We start from the raw sequence: 22,175 nt of genomic DNA, 5'->3' as shown, positions 1-22,175 counted from the left end.
CTATCCTACACGCCATTAACATCGCAAAGAAACACGATCATCATTCTTTCTTCTATGCAAGAGAGAATTTAATATTTATAGCGAAAAGAAATACAAATAGGATCTAATTTCATGAAAAATATGGAAGGAGAAAATCACATTTATTCCAAGAAAAATGGAGAAAGTCTTATATAAGAGAACTCATTATAATAATAAGACAAATGGAGAACATGAATTTCTCAATAGTAGAAAAACTTAGATAAATTTTAGTCAAATTTTCTAAAAAAAAAAAGTAGATAGCTGAAAAAAAGATTATAGATTTTTATATAATTATAATGGAGAAATATGTAAAAAATATATTTAAGATAAAATTAAATTCATAAAATAATTCATTTGAAACGTGTTATTTAACGAATATTGTAAATTATGTAAATAAAATTTATATTATTCTTAATTAGATATAATACTTTAATATTATATTATGCTTTTTTTTGTTATGCGACAAAATATAAATTTTATAATATTCAAATGTTAAAGATACTAATAAGATATTGATAAGAAACCTTTTAATTCGTTTTTACCTTCATTTCTCTTAACAATTTAAATTCTATCTCAGATATATTAATATATTTCACAATACGAGAGAAAACGTTATATTAACAAAAATTTATCTTAAAATAAAATAAATACAGAAAAAAGTAAGAAACTTATTATGGATAATTTATATTAAAACGTATCTTTGTTCCATAAGTCTCATAATAATTTCTTATATGAAAAATATTTTAAATACTTTACTTTGAATTAAAAAACATTTTATTATGTTCTCATCTCATTATCTCTATCAACTAATACGATTTTTAAACTTATACTAAGGCACACAAAGTATATTCAATTTTTACTTATTTCGATCGATAAGTTAAAGTGCATTCAATTTTTCTTCTCGATCGATAACACAAAGTATATTCAATTTTTATTTATTTCGATCGATAAGTTAAAGTGTATTCAATTTTTCTTCTCGATCGATAACACAAAATGTATTCAATTTTTATTTATTTTGGACGATAAATCTTTCTAAAGAATATTAGATATTCCAATTGCAATATTATTCGAATCGTTATTTGTACATAATTTCGAATGAAAGAAACATGCTCGTAACATTAATTAGATTCTTGAATCGACACGCAAAATATTCATTTACCCGTGAATATCATGGAAAATACACGTAAAGAGCCATGACACGTTCATCTCTCGCAAGAACGATAAGGTAGAATTGCATAACATTTCGAAACGTTAATTTAATTGTGGCGGAAGTGCTAATTAGCAAAAGTATATCGTCGAAACATTTCTTCGACCTCGTTTCGATCAACTCATTTCATTATTAAAAACATTTCAAGTTGTGTAATTTTCAAAGGGACATTTGTAAGCTGTTGTACAGAATAAATATCACAATTTGAATTGACCGTGAGAAATATGATGGAGAGATAAACTGTTGATAAAGAGATAATAAAATAAAAAATCAAATCTGAACAAAATATCTTTAAAATGGAATTATTTAATTCTGAATATCCAAAGAGTAATTTTCTTTGCAGTGAAGAAGTTACACTGATTCTTACATCAATTATATATAAGATATATTCTTGAAATATTTTTGAAACGTAGATTCTAGAGGTTAAAAAAAAAATGATAGTCGAGATTTATTTATTAAGTATTACGACTATAAAGTTGGTTAGATGAAGAAAAAAGAAAGTAGAACGAGGCGTCAATGAGTGCGATGTAAATAGAACTATCTCATTCTGCTATCAATTGCTTATAATTTAATGAATAAGCCTTAAGTTTTTTATATACCAACTTTTATACTTGTTTTGATTTCTGGAATCGAACTTTCAAGAATATTTTATGAATATATTACTGCATATGATTTTGTAAATTAAGATTATCGACAATTATACATTTAACTTATAAAAATAATTATATTTTTTATTTAAAATATTATAAATTGCAAATTTTACTTTATTAATGATAATAATACTTTTCTTTATATAAAATCCAATAGTTCAAATTCTTTTCAATAAATTATATAATCATTTTCAATAAAATATATAATAAAAATAATATAACGTAGAATTAATTTAAAAATATATTGTCTTTCATTGCACAATTACGAATTTTTGTAAAAAATTTTCTTTAATACTTTTTAAATAAACAAAAAATTATACTATAAATTTAAACAATATTCTAAATGCATATCTTAATAAGCATTAAATATTTTCTAAAAAAAATAAAACATAAATGAAATAAATAAAACATAAAATGAAATATTTAATTATAAATCATAACTTTTTTACATATTATTAAAAACATATCTAATAAAATGTCCAATAAAAATAAAAATAAAAAAAAGTTCTTTTCGAACATTTTATTAGTTACGAGAGATGAAAATTGTAAAAAATTTTCATATATTTTATATCTAAGAGAATTTAATTAAACCATTCTCGAACGATTCGAGTTGTTAATTTGATGCTCCATCAATCATAAGTGTAATTAGTAATCAATCTGCGTTTGAAGTAACAATTTCAAGAAACATTATTTGAGTGGCCTATTTAGGATCCTATTGGATTTCCTTTTTTTATTATTGTGTCTTGAATAGAAACTGTACAAATGTTTCTCTTTGATTTATGTATTGTATTGTATTTGAAATAATATTAGAGGAAATTTATTCACACAATGAAACAAAATTGAATAATATAATTGATATTATCGTATATGAATATAATAAACAATTAATAATTATTTCGATATTTGAAATTTTATGAATGAAAATATCTTCGAAATTGTTATTAATGTTTTGTTTGTGATAATGTTTAAATCGAATCCCAATTGTAAAATGTTAATAAATATTACTTATTATTAATGTTTTTCAGAAATTGAAAAATTGCAATCAATTTTTATAATTTGTTAAGATTGTTTTAAAAAGATTGCAAATATTCGAAAACTATATAAACTATATATAAACTATATTAAGATAAAGATATTTCATAATGTAATTTCTTATATATATAAAATTTAGAATTTTATTATTTAAATAAATTTCAAAGATATTCTGAAATGCAACAAATCGCTTAACATATATCCTAACCTCAAATAGCTTGAAATATAAATGATTGAAATTGAAATATAAATATAATATATTCCACTTCAAACTACTTATATATTATATTTTATCCTTTCTATCGATTGAATTTTATTTTGGAACACCAAAAATTCTCTAAATTCTTTTTTCTATTTTCTATTAATATTTCTGATAATTCAATTCGTTGCTAAAAACAAACTAACTTAATTTAATTTATGTATTTTGTTTCTATTTATTGAATGTTATCAAAAAACATGATAAAATTATAGAAAAAAATGATATTTTTATATTACTTTTATAATACATTAATTATTTTAAAATCTAATTCATATATTTCGCACATTTTTTATTTTCATCTTGTATTAGAAACTAAGAACTATGATTCTGCACAACAAAATTTAATTTTATAATCTCTTCTATTCTAAAAATCTTCACATACGAAAAAAAAATTCTAATTATAAAACAAATTTCATGAAAATTTAATAATTCATAGAATATTATCCATATATTTCAATAAAATTTACTATTTTTTTTTTGATAACATATTCATTGTTTCATAACCTAACCTAATTTAATCTATATATTTCACTTCTATTTATTATTCATATCGAGTAGTATCAGAAATTATAGAAAAAAATGACACTTCATTTAAATTTAATTCCATCTTCTCTAAATTCCAAAAATCTTCATGTATAAAATTGAAAATCATAAAACAAATTTCATATAAATTTAATAATTCACATTTTATACAACATTAAATATCATGCACTTAAATACGAATTATCGATTGAGCAATCGAAGAACCAATCCTATAATCAATATTCTGTGCACAAATCGCTTAATAGTACGTAATTATTTCAGTGGCCTACTTGATGTCTCATTAGAATCGTCCGCGTGAACGAAATTAATTCCTGTGGCGTGATCCAGCAACGTGAAATACACTCGCGTATCGTTATGAATTAATACAGACTTAATAATTTTCTATTAGTCGGAAATTTATTCATGTACGAGGTCTATCATGATATGTCGTGACAGGTTAACGAAATTACATTATACGACGCATTCACCATAAGAGATGGCGTTGCTATTTGCAACATTGCTTATAATAGTTTAACGAAATCGTTTTTAATTGGATGTTTAATATAGGTTATATATTATAAAATGAACTAAAATTTTTCTTTTGCTTTTTTCTTGAATATTTGAATATTAAAATTTGAGTAATTTCTATCATTCGATTAATACTTTAATGCGGATTTTCATGTAACTAAAGAATAAGTTCAGATATTCAATTAATTATGTAAAATATAAGTATTTGCACGATATTTAGCAATTTTACACTTTCACAATTTTTTGATAAAGTGCTATTATATAATGTTTATTTGAAAAAATTAATTTAAAAAAAATTTTCTACAAAAAGACTTTTATTTATAAATAAACTATTCAAAATTTTTCCAACTTATACCATTTTACTTATAATATAAGTTTACTTATAAATTTATTTATTAAATTTATTAATAAAATTATTAAATTATTAATTTAAAATTATTAAATTAAATTTATTTATACTACTGATACTATTATTGTACAAAATTAATATCAAAGAAAAAATATATATTTGCATATAAAAATCTACAACATAAAAATCATTCTCAAAATCTTCAAAGATACGAAGAAAAAATGTAATCTTTCTCACATCTTTAGTCTCAGAATAAAGAATGGATTTTAAAAGATAATTTTATATTCCAAATTTTCTTTTCAAAAATATTTAAAAAATATTTAGATTTTTCCAATGATTTTCTCTTTTCTATTCTTTTTTCTTTTTTTTTTCTTTTTTACCAGAATTATATTTTTATACGTAATAAAAATTAAAAATATCCACTTGAAAATCTTATCGAGTTTAACGAGCTTAAACTTTAAATCATGGTCGTTTCTACATGCAGAAGCGTTAATTAACTCGAACTCGATTTTAATTACGAAGTCATATCATGATGTTGAAGCTGGGCCTCCGCCACAACCAGATTTAAGAGATTCGATTAATTTCGTGTGAACGTTCGATTGGTTGTTCGTTCCCTTCTCTGCTTGCATTCTAACGTTAATGAAATAATCGTGCTGCAGACAGCGAGATAATTGTTTGTTGCTTGAAGCGTCTTCGAAAAAAAAAAAAATTAAATTTTGATATTTTTCTATTCGACTTAATTTATACAAGAAAAAGAAAGAATTAAAATACTTGAAATTTTTTATAATTAATTAGAACATCAATCACGGATAAATTTAAAAATAAAAAAAAAAAAGGAAATATAATATTTAAAATTTTTGAGGACCCATAAATTTCGATGATCTTGAAATATTTTTTTCAAGAGAATAAAAAAATTAAAATATTTGAGATTTCTTAAAAACTATAGATTTCGATGATTTTGGAATAATCAGATCACTATTCTGAAAATATTTGAAGTGTATTATATATATTTTTTGAATATTTTATATTTTATTTGATTCAATATTATTGGTATTTTTTATATAGCAATTGATTAAAAATTGAATTTTTAATGCATTTAAATGTAAAAAGAAAGGTAAAAATAATAATTAAATAAAATAATTATGGCAAGAATCAATAAAAGATGAAGTCGAATTTTATTAAGATGTAAATATAGAATTATCAGATTCGTATTACTTTTAGGAATCGAATGAATTTGATCAAAATCAACTATCCATTTAAACTCTGCTTATGATTTCCACCGATAAGAAATTCTTATTTAAAATACCTCCATTTAAATCTGTTCCGCAAGTTAATATTGTACATAGAAATATATCATGAGTTATAAAGCGGAAAGAATTCAGAATAACAAGATCAACAGGTTAATAACGATTAATATCGGAAGTACGCCTATTCGCTTGTGTAGAAGCAGAATTCGTGTGCATAATGGCCATTTAAAGCAACACCTGAAATTAATATAAATTACTGCAGGTTAAATTAGTTCATATATAAATAATTATAATAAAATTTATTTATTACATAATCATTTATTACACAGAAATATCTCAATTGACTCATCTTTTGAAAAACATTTTTGTTTAATAATCTCACATATAATTTGACACTCTTTTGTTCTTCATAATGAATATATTACTTGTTAATTTTCACAAAATTTATTCATAGATTATTCAACATTGAATTATTTTACATTTACATTTATCGTTATATTTTCTTCATGTTTATGTAAAATTAATATAATCAAATACTTTTTCCTCTTTAAGATGAGAAGATGTTAAAAATAATGTCAAATGAAATAGAGGAATCTACCTGTTTTATCATGGAACGCCCTCTATGTGGTAAAATTGTAGTTACGATTATTGGTTAAGGAAAATATCGTTGAAGGACGAAGTCTAATATGGTAAATAAACGAATGGGATATATTTTCATAAGACGAAAAGAACAAATTGTTATGAGAATGAAAATTGTACATCTAAATTTTAGATGGAAATATCTATCCATTTATTAAGAAATTGATCAATTTGACAAGTTTCGAAAATTAGGTTATCTTCAATTTTTGGACTATCAATGAAAAGATAGAAAAAATAAGATCATTTTAAGATTTTATCACTTTTTTTTAACCCTATACTTCTTACTATTTTTTATTATTTTTTTTATACATTTTATATTTCTTATAATTTTCATATAGTTTGAAAATAATAGTACTATATTTAACTTTAAACATATATAATTTTATTTCTACAAATTAATTCTAAGATTTTTTCTTCTAATATGTTTTACTTTTACTTTTACTTTTAAATGTTCAATTGCACAAAAGGAGAAGTTTTGAAGAAAAAAAAAAAAAAACCAAAGTAATGAAATGTTTTTTTATTTTCTTACCAAAACTACGCCAAATTTCAACTTTTTTGTATTAAATAAAATCTTCTTAACGAACGATAGACAAACAACTTCTTCAAATCAGGAATTAGGGGAAAAAAATTCCTTTTTCGAGTCACGTTCCACTCTTCATTCTCGTTTACTTTAAAGATAGATAGCTACGAAAAATTTCCAATTGGTACGAGTTGGTATTTACTAGAAAGGAGACGAATCACGAACCCATGAATCATGATTAATTACCAAAAGATTGATCGATTCTCGACAACGATGTTCCCAATTTGTTCATGATTCATGGCGACGTCTCGACAAAATCGAATTCGCCATTACTTGTTTTTTTTAAGCGGAAACAGGAAACCAGAGATCGCGTGTCCACACGCGTCGATTTTCGTTCGATTCTGCGATTGGCACGGTGATTGATCGACTTTCGTGAGAGTCGGATCATAGGTCGTGATAACAAACGCGCATACTCGACATTGTTCGTCCAATATTTACTACTTTCGTGATGAGATATCAAATGAAATGAAATTTGGACGATATTCGGATGTAATTTTTTTTTTTTAAATTTTGAAAGTTTTTATAGGCTTAGCCTATAATGAAATATTGGATGATATTGGAACATAATTTTTGTTTGAAAGAAAATTTGAAAGTTTTTATGTGTTTAATCTGAAATGTTGAGTAGTGATCGATGTGTAATTTTTTTTTTTAAAAATATTTTGGAAATTTTAAATGATATTGACGTATTAATTTTTATTTTGAGGAAAATTTTGAAAGTTTTTACGAAAATAATGGATATTTGGTATATAATTTTTATTTAAGGGGAAAATTTGAAAGTTTTTATGTGTGTAGTCCGATATAAATATGTAATTTTTTTTTCAAAGAAAATTTGTAAATTTTTCATTTATTTTCGTGATGAAATGTTGGATAATATCGATATACGACTTTTTTTTAGAAGACTTATTTCACTCTCAAAATGTTAAATGATATTCGTGTGTAATTATCTTTAACTGAAAATTTGAAAATTTTCATGATGAAACATCTACTTTTGAAACGTTAAATAATACTGGTGTAATAATTTTCATTTAGAAAATTTGAATATTATTACGTGTTTATTTTGAAATGTCGAATGACACTGATACGTAATCTTCTTCTGAAAATTTTAAAATTTACTTTCGAATTTATTCTCGTAACGAAATATCAACCGAGATGTTAAATAACATTAGCTTGTGTCTTTTAATGAAAATACGAAAAAGTTTTCATTTATTTTAAAAAATGTTAAATATTGGTAATTTTACTTTTAAAAATTTTGAAAATTTTCATGAATTTTCACTCTCGTAATGAAACACCAACTGAAATGTTATGAATAATAATTCTTGTATAATTTCCTTTTACTCAGAATTTCAAACACATGTACAAAATTTGATTAAACGTGATTTAGATGTGATTTTTTTTTTTCAGTGAAAATTTCAATGAAACATTTCAGCTTAGATCTTAAAAAATTACATTTATTTCAAAAAAATATTGAAAAGCATCTTTCAAGGTATCTTTTATTTATTGTTGAAACTTTTTCTATTTTTCGCACAAATTAATATAATAAATAATAAATATTAAATAATAAATCAAAAACTAATATTTTTATAAAATATTAGTTTATAAAATAGTTTATAAAATATTTTATATAATATTTTAAAAAAAAATATATAGATTGTAGGATCAATGAAAAAAAAATGAAATTTTATTTATAATATATTTTATGGATTATATACTATATTTGTTATTTGAATTGGTGATATTAAATGTTCGTAATTAATTTAAATGATAAATTCGCAGCGAAATTACTGACATTGAAATTTAATATCCTCATTATTAAATATTGATTTTGTCAAATATTAACGAAAAGTCTAAAATTAATCACTGTATTTCAAAATTTTTAAACGTCATAATTTATTATCACTTCAATTTATCCTCTCAATTCTTCTAAATTAATCTTTAAAACCTAAAAAATAATTTTAAATTATATCTATAAAATCTTTGAATATGTTACAATTCAACTTAAACTATAGAACATCGTGCAATACGACGAATTTTTCGTAAGAAAGAACATTTTTCTTCATGAAGGAATATCTCCATTTTTCGCCCTTATTTTAACCCTCCATCACGAACACGAACACGAATTGTAGATTTCAATATGGATGATTTTCGCAAAAAGGCTATGTTTTTTTGAGGAAGTGTTCTATTCTCAAGAGAGATCCTACGAAACGACCCTACTAACAGCTAAAAGTAAAGCATTAATCTTGCCAACGAGATTCATACATCCTAACCTCTTCCTAACTCTCTTTTTTGAAAATATTTTTACAACTTGTTATACGAAACGTTTTTCATATTCTTATATTTATTATAAAAATTTACTCTTAAAAATTTCTCTATTGTTGTATTATTTCTCACATGTCAAGGGGAATTTCCAGTTTCAAAAAATTGATTTTCGCAATTTTGAATTATTAAAAATATTTTCATATTTATATTTTTCTATTTTTAATAATATATGCATTTAATAAAGAATAATAAACTTGATTTAAAAAGCTGTCGTGAATTTTAATATACTTCGTTCCACCTGTTGAGTTGGATGATATATTATGTGTACGAATTGTAATCTGAAGACAGAATGTAATACTTGCAAATCAGATGAAAGGATAATCTAAAAAAAAAAGTCTTCCATATCGACCGAGTAGGAGCTCAATAAAATTCAATTTGTGAAAATTAATAAAAAAAAAATTTCACACGTGAAGAAACGAAATAATTGAAATAAAACTGGAATCAAATTTCATAAAAAATTTCAGAAAAATGGTAAAAATAGAATTAAAAATATATCGCGTAGAAGATTCAAAAGTCGATAATCCGTAAAGTTTGTTGTTTTGACGAGAAGAGGTTAGAATCATGTTTCATTTAAAAAGTCAATAAAACTCTGTACACATTGAAAATTTATCATTTACATATAAAAATAACAAACCAAAATTTCTCCTGGCAAATATTTCGCACGATTAAAGATTTGAATGCGAAAAGATAACAAATTCCACATGTATTTGCAACACTTTGCAATAATTAAAATATTTGCAATAATTAAAATACTTTTGCATAAGGATTTACTAATAATATCGATAAGTCGACGAATTACAGAAATCTCTCTTAAACAATTTAACAATTTAAATCTTACTTTGGCCAAAAGCTAAGTTATAATTTTCTAACCTCTATAAATTTCTTTACAAATAATCTGTCTATACGAATCAATATAATTACTATTGATATTCAGCACGAATTTTTAATCAATAATAAATTAACAAAAAAATTCCATTTTTAATACTAATAATATTGATCAGAATTATAAGAGGATCAAAAGACTCGAGTAAAAAATAAACTGATCAAAGGAGCGAAAATTGCTAGAGAAATTTCGTAAGCGAAATTAGATGTCCATTCTATTATCAGCTTTCATATCTTGATATTCGATTAATTCGTGATCGAATTAACGTTAATTAGAAAATAATAGGATTAGATCCACGCTTAGAGTTGATGACTCGTTTTTCGTTCGTTCCGTGAAACGCATGCGAGTCGAGTATCCGTAGATTGCTTAGGGGACTATGGCCGATTTCCCCGGCCAATTCGAATGAAATGAAATTCATAATCCGATTCTCGAAGTTGAGAGCAGAAAAAATTCATCGATTGCTTTTCAAATGTCTCGCGTGTGTTCGTTACTTTTGAAAATTAGAAAAAGAAATAATGATGATGGTAGCTTTTTTTTTTCACGAATAAGTAAATACCGTAAGTTCAAATTATAGAGTGTGTTCTCTACTTTCATAGAATTTCGTTTTTAAAAAATTGCGTCGGATGTAAAAGCGTTTCGTACGTTAAATAAATTAATTAAAATCATTTTATCTGTGCTGAACATTTTTTGTAGTTGTAAATTGAAATATATTTTTTATAAGCATTATAAAGAATTTTGAGATTTTTTATTTAATGAATTAAACAATTTTTTAAATCAACTTTTCTCTTTTGTAAAAAAAATTATTTTTATTAAAAGAAAACTGTATTATAACCTATAAATACGACTATAGGTTAATACCTATAATAACAATTCTTATTACAAAAAATAAAATATATATATGCATCTACTGCTTAGTTTATCTTTTTTTTTAAATTAAAAATAATTTTAATTTATTATTAATAATTAATAAAATAATTAAATTGAAATTAAATATTGCATAAGAAAATTTATCGTAAGCATTTCTTCTAAACGAACGAACACGTGCACAATGCGATTTGTGGTTAGCAAAAGCAATATCTGTCTTTGTAACATGTTATTTATGCGTGTTTGAAACACATGTTTATTACTTCAAAGATTTAATTTTTCATTGTATTAATGCATTTTTCATGCGAAACTGTTAACCGCTTGAACTAAATGGTTAATATTTTTGCGCATGCGTATATCGTCGAGCGGAATATTTGCCAAGAACTGGATCGAAAATTTCCGCGAAATTTTTTTCACGCTATTTTTATTAAATCTATATCTCCAATATCTAAAAGGTTAGATCAAAAATGGATTTCGAATAGTTAAAAATGTATCATACAGTTGGGAATGCATTCAAAGCTAAAAAGTATTCCGATAAATATTTTCCTGAAAAATTTTTATCGTATCATTACGAAACATGATGTAAAAATTTAAATGAAATTTAATAATTCGATATTTTGTAAAATACAGTCAAATCTTTGTAATTCTTTTACAAGAGAATCTATATAATCTTAGAATTTTATTAATTTTTTTTCCCTATGAAAACTTTTAGACAAAATCCACTAATCGAAATATAAATTTATTTTATTTGTTATTTATTTTTTCAAATATTAAAATTGCATACTAAAAGCAAAAGACATTTTTTTCTTTTTTTTTAAATTAGAAAAGTATGCAAAATTTTCGTACATCAAAATTTTATTTATTAAATTTTTTGCTCGAAAATTGTTTAATTATGGTTCAACTGAGATTCGACTATATTTTTGTTTAGAATTTATATCTCATAATAATATTTCATCTATTTACAGAACACACAATTTCAAACAGAATATCACGAATGGTTCTTCGTGATAATGGTTTATCGTATAAACAATATGAATCAATTACCACGTGAAACAGCTATTAAATCAGCTTCTTCTTGGTAGATGCATTCATAATTAGGCACTACAGTGTAGCCAATGGCGTTGTCATACAACAGTAAGATGAATCATCTTGTAGAAGATGTGTTCTATTCACCGTTTCATATTCAATCATTATATATCCAGATTAATTGATTAATTTAGGTCTCTTTATGACCTTTCTCCTTTTCAGGATTACTACTTTTAATTAAAGCTTTACTACCATAAGCATTTTCAAGGAGGTGATCTTATAACACCTTCCTCGTCTTACGTATACAATTACAACTAACGACTATCTATCTAAACATAGATAAATATAAAACTATACTTTTATATATATTAACTTTTATATATATTATATTAAATTATGTTCATATATGCGTCTGTGTCTTAGATTCATAGGCGTACAAACGTGTTACAATAAACGTCGGATTGTATTGAATTTCATTTCCCAAGGGATCGTCCATCCATTTCACTTGCGTATTACATTGTCACGTTCCAACGTAATCAATTAGTCGATATTAATTAGAATAAATAAATTAAAGCTTGCCATTCGAATTCGTGTATCGGCGAAGGACGCGTAACGTGGCTCGAAATATTATATCGATTTATTTTTCATTCGATTCTTCGATTTTTCGATTCTTGGATATTGTGTGATATTGTACGAATATATCGAAGCTCGTTTTTTTCGTCACGATCCAGATTGAAATGTCGTCGTTCCTTCGGAAAAGAATCGCGGACGAATCCTGCGGCTATATTCTTAAAGAGCGGCTACACGTATACGATGATGTACATAGAGGTTATATGTATAGCGCGGGATAGATGGCATCAGATTCGCTCATGCAACGAACTCAAAATAACTGATCGCACGAATCAATCCTTTCTTTCTTTCTTCTCGTTGGATTTTCCCGCATGAATCCTAAATTTCGTGTGATCAAGGAATCCGTGTCATGATCGAGAACATTTTTGGATGTCGAGATAAATTGATTTAACTGACGTCGAGGATCCTAAACCAACATCGATGTCACGAACAACCGAGCACGTACTGATCTCGACAGATTTGCTCTCGTAGGTTATTTTTCAACCGTTATTCTAATTCCTCGGAATACCTTGGAACCAATGACGACCGAATCGGAAGAGACCCCCAGTAAACATGGAAAACATCTGATCGGACGAGTTTACGGCCATTAAATCGATCTTTTTCTCTCTTTCTTCGAGAATCAACACACAACACCGAGGAGACTCTCCAGAAACTCGAATTCACTGTGGAAATAATTACACCCGTCGAATCGACGAAAGACAATCGGTTCACGTGCGCGATTTATATTTTCACGCGATTGCAAATGTAATTTCGAGGAATGGAATAGGTAAAATGGAATCAATAAAGGATCAATGGAAGCTCGAGGTGATGATGGACGATCGAGGAGAGATAAAAAGTGCACGAGGTTACGATGATACGGAGGTTTTAAGAGAACATTAGCTCGCATCTCAACCGCGCGGCGGTTCGGAATCGACTGGCATCTCGAAGGCTTAACCGCCTCCTGTTGGTCGGTCCTCTCTCGCACCACTAGGCGCAGACGCCCCAAAACAATCGCCAACCACGATCTGTTATTCTTGCTTTACCTTGCTTATGAGTTACGTTTTCTTTATGCTTTCTTTTTCTTTCTTTTTGTTGCTTCGTCGAATTTTATGTGACCAATAGCGGATCATTGCTCATTTTCATGATCGTTTTGCGGTTTTCTTACGGTATTAAAATCTTTTATTTTTGAAATACATTTTAGATACTCTTTATTTTCTTCTCGCTTTATTCTGCGATTTTTTCTTGCGAATAGTTGGTTATGTATATGGTAAATGTGGGTTAAGTATATTTTAGCAGTATGGTGTGAATATACGTATGAAGTATCTCAGTTAAATATTGAGATGATTTTAATAGGAAAAAAAACGAACATTGAAAATGGAATAGAATTTTACGATTCAAACAATCCATTTCAAATATAACGAATGCAATAACATTATGATATATGTATATGCTTCGTAGCGTCTAGGACAATCGTTCTATTAATCTATCGAGATTCGAAGAAAAGCACTCAGCTGGTTGGCTACATTTGTTGGCTACATTCAAAGAACATTAAAATGACAATGGATAATATACTGGAAAAAAGAAAACAAATTTTCGATAATAATAATAATAAAATAAAATTTTATTAAATTCCACATCTCTGGGCGATGAAAAATATTAATTTATTAAAAATTTGTTTTATTCCACAATTATTACATTTTATTGATATGAAATAAAAATATAATTATACGTTAAAAAATATTATATATAAAAACAAAAAATTTATATGTAAATATTAAATATTATATGTAAATATTAATATTTTCAGCGTATCTTTCATTACAAATAATGAAAAACTTCAATATAAATTATATTATAATCATAATACTTATTTGTTACATATAAATCATAGTTTGCAAAAAATAACAAATATTTTAATATAATCTTTTTGATTTATTTTGTTGTTTTTCAATTTAAATTTCAATTTGACAGACAATTTATTATATCAGTTATAGAAATACAAATGAAATTGAATAACGAATAATGGATATGTCGTTGCGAATATGTTTACGGATGAAAAGATAATTTTAACGATATTCAAATCGAACATTTTGTTCCCCTAGTTAAACTAATACATTAAAATTATTATTGACATAATATGTAAGTACTGATGACATATACTTATATTAGAAAGATATAGTGAATAACGAGAAATTAACTCTTACACAGTTTTGTATATATTAATTGTTTTTAATTAAATATTCATAGTTTTTGTAGTTTCAGTTAAATATATTGCATTTTAGCATTAATATTTAAACATTTTAATTACATTAAATGCAACAAATATGATAATAATTATTAGTAATTTTATTTATTTTCTCAAAAAATTAATCCTCAAAATATATTAGAATTATTTTTTATAAATAAAGAATTTCGAATTAAAAAAATAAAAAATTTGAAACTTTTTAAATTTATATAATTTATGCCAAAAAATTAATTATATTACCATCGAATATCTAAAATTTCAAATCATAATAGTAAAAAAAATTCAAAAACTCGAAAATTCTTAAATTTCGAAAACTTCGAAAGTTTCGATACTTTCAAAATTTTACAAAATAATCGAATTTGAATTTTATGAATTTTTTTAAATTATATTAATGCTAAAATAGTCTAAATTATAATAAAATTAAAATATCTTATTCAAAAATTGAATAATATTTTTTTCACTATTAGATATTTTTGTTTTGAATTAATTTCTATTTTTTTGTGAATTTAATTTTTTAATTTATAATTTAAATGAATTTTAATAAAAATGAATCTTCCAAGAATCACGTTGCAACGATTGATTGAATTAAAAAGAATCCCTTTCAATCACGAATGAAACACCATTCATCTTTTTATTTCGTTTTAGCATTTCTGAAAAATTTGTAACATTGTGTCACGTTACTTGAAAAAACGTTTTGGCGTCGCCTCGCGAATCTGACAATAAGTACACCGACTCTTTCTTTGAATTTTCTTCCACTTTATTAATTTTTTAGTCCATACTCGTCCTCTTTTTCCGTTTCAAATACTCGTATATTGTGTATCCACGCGCATCCACATGCCATCTGTTTCATTTTTCAACTTCTTTCGTCATATTGTATTCTTTCTCGTCTCAAATTTACATTTTCCATTTAGTTGATTCATATTTGCATATACACAAGATGATAAAAAGATCTGAGATTTAAAAGATTTATAATTAAGTATTATTTTATAATAAAATAGTATTTTGTTTGAAATAAAAAATATTTTATTATTAGGATATTTTTGAACAGTTGGTTCTAAAGATAAAAATAATTATTTAGAATAAAAGATTATTTGTTAAGTTGAAAGCAAAGTGAAAAAATTCTTCCTTTATCACATCACTTGATCTTGTTCTATGTCTAACTTGATGATCTTGTTCATAATCTTACTTTAATCATTTATAATAAATAATAATAATAATAATAATAATAATAATAATAATAATAATAATAATAAATAAATAAATAAGTATTCATTAATATTTTTGTATCAACTTTTTGTTTATTTTTGTTTTTAGAATTGATTTTCCAAAGATTAATATTTAGATTTATTAATCTACAACATTGATCATATTTTGGTAATAAAATATAATTTTTTGAATTTTTTGAATAATTTAAAACAGTGAATATAAGCAATACTAATTTTGAAAAAAAAAATAATTTTTTTATATTTATTGAAATTTTTCATCTCAACAAAAATGCAACCTCATATGTACAGAATTTTCTTATTTTATTAATTATATTTTTCTTATTTTATTTATTCATAAGGAACATTAATAAAGAACATTTGAAAATGAAATTTATCATGCAATAATCTAATATTTCTTGTTTTAAAATATTCAAGGCTTGTAGATTATGTGAAATTTCAAATATTTTTCTTTTATCTCATTAATTAAATTTTCATAATTAAACAGTTAAACATTAATTAAACAGTTTTTTTCTCATGCGTTTTGCTTCTTTAAATTTCATTAAATTATTTATAAAATATACAATAAATTTTTTTAAAAACATAATGTAACATTTTATGCCAAAAAATTGATTTAAAAATTAATTAAATACTTTTTATAAATTTTCCTTCAATATTCTAACTGTATTTTAAAAAACTCATATATAATCATTATTATATGCTGTTAGTTAAAAATTTATTTCTTTAATTTCTCACTATGAAACTGTATAACTTCATCAAGAGTTTATATGATTTCACGATTAGATTTTGTTTCAGTTAAAAAAACTTCATTAAATTAAATAAAAGTTTAATTATTAAATCGTAACTCTTGGATATAAAGAAGGAAATACGTTGAAGATTAGATTAATAATATAAAAGATATTAAAATATTAAATTCTTGAAAAAAAGAAAAAAAATAAAATGAAAATTATTTTCAACAATAGTTGTAAGTTGTGTATAGATACTCGATACGTTCGCCATGTAGAAATTTATTGTTCTCAAATTAGCAAAAATTACTTTCTCATTCTCTCCTCTATCTTTCTTTCAAAAACTTCACTATTTAACAACGTAATCCATTTGCATGCTTTTTTTCCCCTTTCCAATATAGAACAATTTTCATTTTCATTTATTTTCATTTTTATTTTCATTTTCATTTTCATTATAATTTTTAAAAGAAAAATTTAACATTGTTAAAATTAAAAAATATTTGATATTAAATTTATTTTCAACGTTCAACATTATTCATAATGTTATATTCATTATGTATCATCATATATCATAATATGTCATCATATTATTCATAATAGTTAATTATTATTTATAATTCTTAAAATTTTTTCATAAAGTAAAATTTGTCATTTTTAGAAAAGATTAAATATTATTAAAATTAAAAAAATACCTGAAATTTATTTTTAATATTAATAGTGTTATAGTACGTAACATAAATCAATTGTAAAAATTGTTTTATAATTATGTGTTAAAATAGTTTGTATTTTTTTTTATAAAATTACACGCTTTTGAAAACAAGTCGTTGTATTTTTCCATCCATTGTGAAGGATGAAGAGAATTGAAGAGAATTCTGTGCAGATACAGACCATCTTTGAATTCTTTTCCTAGCTGAAAAATACAGTTCAATATCCGATCAAACGCGTTCATATGTATATTAAATTTTATTCTATGTGATATCGAATTTGTTAAACTTTTCAAATAGATATAATATTTATATTATATTTTAATAAATATCAAATTGTGAAAAGTTTCAAACTACTTTTATTAAAATAAATCATATTTTACGATCTTCTATGATGAAGTTAATCTCTTAATAAATAAAGTAACAATAAAACAATCATTAAACATTTTCTTTATGCCATTTTTCCATTAAAATTTAATAAAACTTTATTTCAATAAAGCAAAGTTTTTTTTAATTTACTCAAAGCCTTTCATTTATTGGTTTCTAAGAATTTGAATTTGTTTCTTTTACTTAATAAATTTATATCGTGTTTCGTATATGAAAATGTTTTATTTTATTATTAAAAACATGAATTTTTTAATAATTCATTATTTTTATTTCTTATCTATATATATTTTTATTTTTGCTTTTCTATTTTTATTTCATTTTTATCTTTTAAATTATATAGTACACATATCGACATTTTTGTCATTTTTATAGAATTCTTCAAAACTTCGAATTTTCAATGGCAAATCCAACACAGCACTATGTATCCAGTTATTCAACACACGAAGAAAAATTCAGCCCAGCATTGTTATGGAAAACTATTCGTAACCTGAGAATAATCAGAAAGAATTGAAATATAGAGAAAACTGAATTCTGTTTTATTATTGTTCGATATTATTGCAAAATGTATTTTTATTTTTAACTAAAAAAACTTATAAAAATAATTTCAATGATTTTATTAATTTAATTCTAATAAATCTTATCGTTTAAAAAATTTAAAAAATTCATAATTTATTCTACGAAAAAGATTTTCTTACGAAGAATATTTAATACTATCTTCCTATCTTTTTCAAATTTCCAACTACTACCTTTTGTAATATTCACATAAGCCTTATAACTTTCTCGTATAAAGTACGATTTCTCTCAAGACTACTTTTTCACAAACTTTTTTGAAAGTAACTAGAGAATTATAACAATTCTTCAGACTTTTTTTTTAAATATATTTACATTTTCTGATATAGATAAAATCAATCATTAAATAATATTGCAATTAGTCTTCAAATATTTAACTCATGTCTTATTTAATTGTAAAAGATATTATTTAATTGTAAATATTTTTTAATATCTTAATAATATATCTTAATAACATATAATTAATTATTTTTTTTAATATCGTTAGAAACATGAGTGAAAAATATAATTATCTTAGTAAAGGTTAAGTCTTACAATCTAACCTAATTTAACCTACAATGCTATCAATTGATATAACAATTAATTAAAATATAAATATTTTATGTATACACAAATTATAGCAATAAATGTATTTAATAAATAATGTTAGATGTAATTCTTATAATTATAAAATATAGATAAGTACGTACATACTTCATTATCTGAATCAGTGTTGTCATGTTGCATAATTGCTATTCTATCTACTATCTTTTAGAACTTCAATATAGTACTAACGATTGATATAACAATTATTCAATGTATAAATTATATATTTTACGTATAGAGATTTCAAATTACAACAATAATATTCTCGTATTTAATAAATATTGGAAAGATATAGTATCAAGATATCCAGAGATATATAGATAATAGAATTCTTTACAAACCATATTAAAGAATTTTACTAATAGTTCAGCGTGAGCACTTATGTCCATTATATCAATTCACTTATATAGTTAGTAGAAAGCACTAAGAATCTCATGAATCTCTTTAATAAATAGTTTTAAATGTAATTTTATATATTTATAAACTGGATAAATATAAATGTTTCCATTATTCGAATCAATATGTCACAGTTCCGATTGACATAGCAATTCAACGTATAAATTATATATTTTACGCTATATATACATTACACTTCAAACAACAATAGTATTTTTGTATTTAATAAATGTTGGAGAGATATATCGTGAAATGTCTAAGAATATTTTTTTTATATGATATATATTATATGAATATTTTTTTATATGATGGAATTCTTTATAAATTATATTAATAAATTTTATTATTACTTCATTCGCTCTCGTATCATAACTCACTCGTACGTCACGAGAGGTCACTGAAAATAAGATTGGACATTATTTAGCGGTTAATTTGAAAGTTCTTTTTTATTTCATTAAGCAATTTACGTAAGTATAATAATTCCTATAATTATAAATCGATTAAAATAGATGGATTCATAATTATTTATTCACAGCTTTGTATTATAAAATATATAAATTAATGCAGACTTTATTGTCCAAAGTATATTTTATGTTTCGACGTAAATTTTAAATTGTTGCTTTAGAAAAGTACAGTAATTATAAAGTATTCTTTATGCAAGTAATTGATAATATAGCATAAAATTCATTGGAAAAAAACCTTATTATATATTTAATAAACGAGATTCTACTTTTATTCCAATTAACTTCATACAAACATTAAATATTTAAATAACATAGATGCATTTTATTTTAATTAATTCAATTGCAATTTTATGATAATCTTCTTTAGATACAGTATAAAAGTATAAATGTATATTCGATAAAAAATGTTAAAAACTCATTCTACTATTTTCATTTCACTTTTTTTTACAAAAAAATTTAAAAAATACGATTGACTGTAAAAACAGTGAACAATTGGAAATTGAAATTAAATTTTTGTTATTTTTGATTCTATTCAAAATTCAATAATTTAAAAAAAAATCATGTAACAAGAGATGATTTTAAAGAGAAGACTTCAATATTCGGATTTATTATAGATTTGTGAAAAAATTTTTTTCACAAGTATCTTCATATTCGATTAAATTTTTTAGAGTAAAACTATTTTTTATTTTTCCTATTTACTATTCCTATTTTTATAATATAAAAACATCTTTAGAAAAAAATAAACTCAACAAAATTATGAAAATTAAACATTTCAAAATAAGTAATTATCTTTAATAATTATCTAATTATCTTTTTTTATGTTAAAAATACAATAATATTATATTTTATATAATTATATTGCAAAATAAATACGAAATCTTTCACTCAAGAGAATAAAAAATATTTATTCCTATCCATCAATTTCAAAAATCCATTTTCCTTCTGCTCTTGATTAAGCAATATCAGTTATCTTTCTCTTTCCATAACAAAGTAATTCGTCAACACGATGCATATCACGTGATATATATATAACGATTACAAAACAGCAATTTGCGATTTCGAAGCCACATATTTCCGAGATAAAATGTGGTGTAATATTTTCAGTTCCTTTTCTATTCGTTTCTTTTTTAAACCAGTGTTCGGTCGATATGTATGCGCTCTTTTTGCCAGCCTTTAAACCATGTTGAATATTTCAAGTTGCGCTCTTACATCTATCACGATAAAGTTCACGATATCGTTTGAATAACATGAATCGTCGATTTTTGAATACTTTGAAAAAAAGGAAATAGTATATTGTAATTTTAAGATAAGTACTTGTTTCGAATGGATTTGTATATCTGGTTACTGTGAATGAAAGATACTTAACCTATATTCATGCGTTATTCATTTGTAATTTTGTAATTTTATAGAGTTTTGATGATGCGAATAATTATGCTTTAGGTCCCAAAAATTAATTGACAAGTGGAATTAATATATGGAGAACGAGATTTTGTTTTGATTGTATTCGAAATTTCAATTTTGAAAATTAGAATAAATAGATGAAGAATTGATAATGAATGTCGATCTTGACATACAATGAATTGGAATTAGAACTTCGAAGAATGAAAGAAAAAACTTTTTAAAGTTAAAAATTGTTAATTATGATTTTTTTCATAAAAAATTATTTATTGTAAATTTAAAATAAAGTCTAGGAATGGAATGAAGAATGAAGAATTTTTCGAATCTAAAAATTATAATTATTTTTCTACTGTAAATAATTCTTAAAAAAATATTTAATCTTAATTTTAGAATTTTTAAGAATTTTGCAAATTCAAAAATTAAGAAATTAAAAATTAGAATTATTTTTCTCTTGAAAAAAAATTCTTAAACATTTATTTATTGTAACTTTATGACTTCGAAGAAAAAGAATTTTTCAAATTCAATTAAAAAACTGAAAATCAAAATTATTTTCTTTTGTAAAATAATTCTCTTTAATCTTGGAGTAATTGTTACACTTTCAAATTAGCGTGTGTCCTTTGAAATCCTTAGAGGCTTTTGTAATTTCACAGTGCAGATAATAGAGAGGAAACACATTATGTGCTTTTCAACAGTCTCGTCTTCAGTATCAGTAGCTCGAGGAGTATAAAGTACAATTAAAGCCAAACCAA

General features: G+C 23.6%; 1 protein-coding gene across 2 annotated transcripts in view; it reads right to left on the bottom strand.

Moving 5' to 3' along the window:
• LOC122718804 (potassium channel subfamily T member 2) overlaps positions 1–22,175 on the bottom strand; it is a 173,201-nt gene that overhangs the window by 135,412 nt on the left and 15,614 nt on the right. The window lies entirely within an intron of this gene.

Source organism: Apis laboriosa, unplaced genomic scaffold, assembly GCF_014066325.1.
Source record: "Apis laboriosa isolate Shangri-la unplaced genomic scaffold, ASM1406632v1 scaffold68_cov148, whole genome shotgun sequence".
NCBI lineage: Eukaryota > Metazoa > Arthropoda > Insecta > Hymenoptera > Apidae > Apis > Apis laboriosa.
The sequence above is the reverse complement of the archived record's forward strand: the minus strand, read 5'-3'. Positions and strand labels throughout refer to the sequence as shown.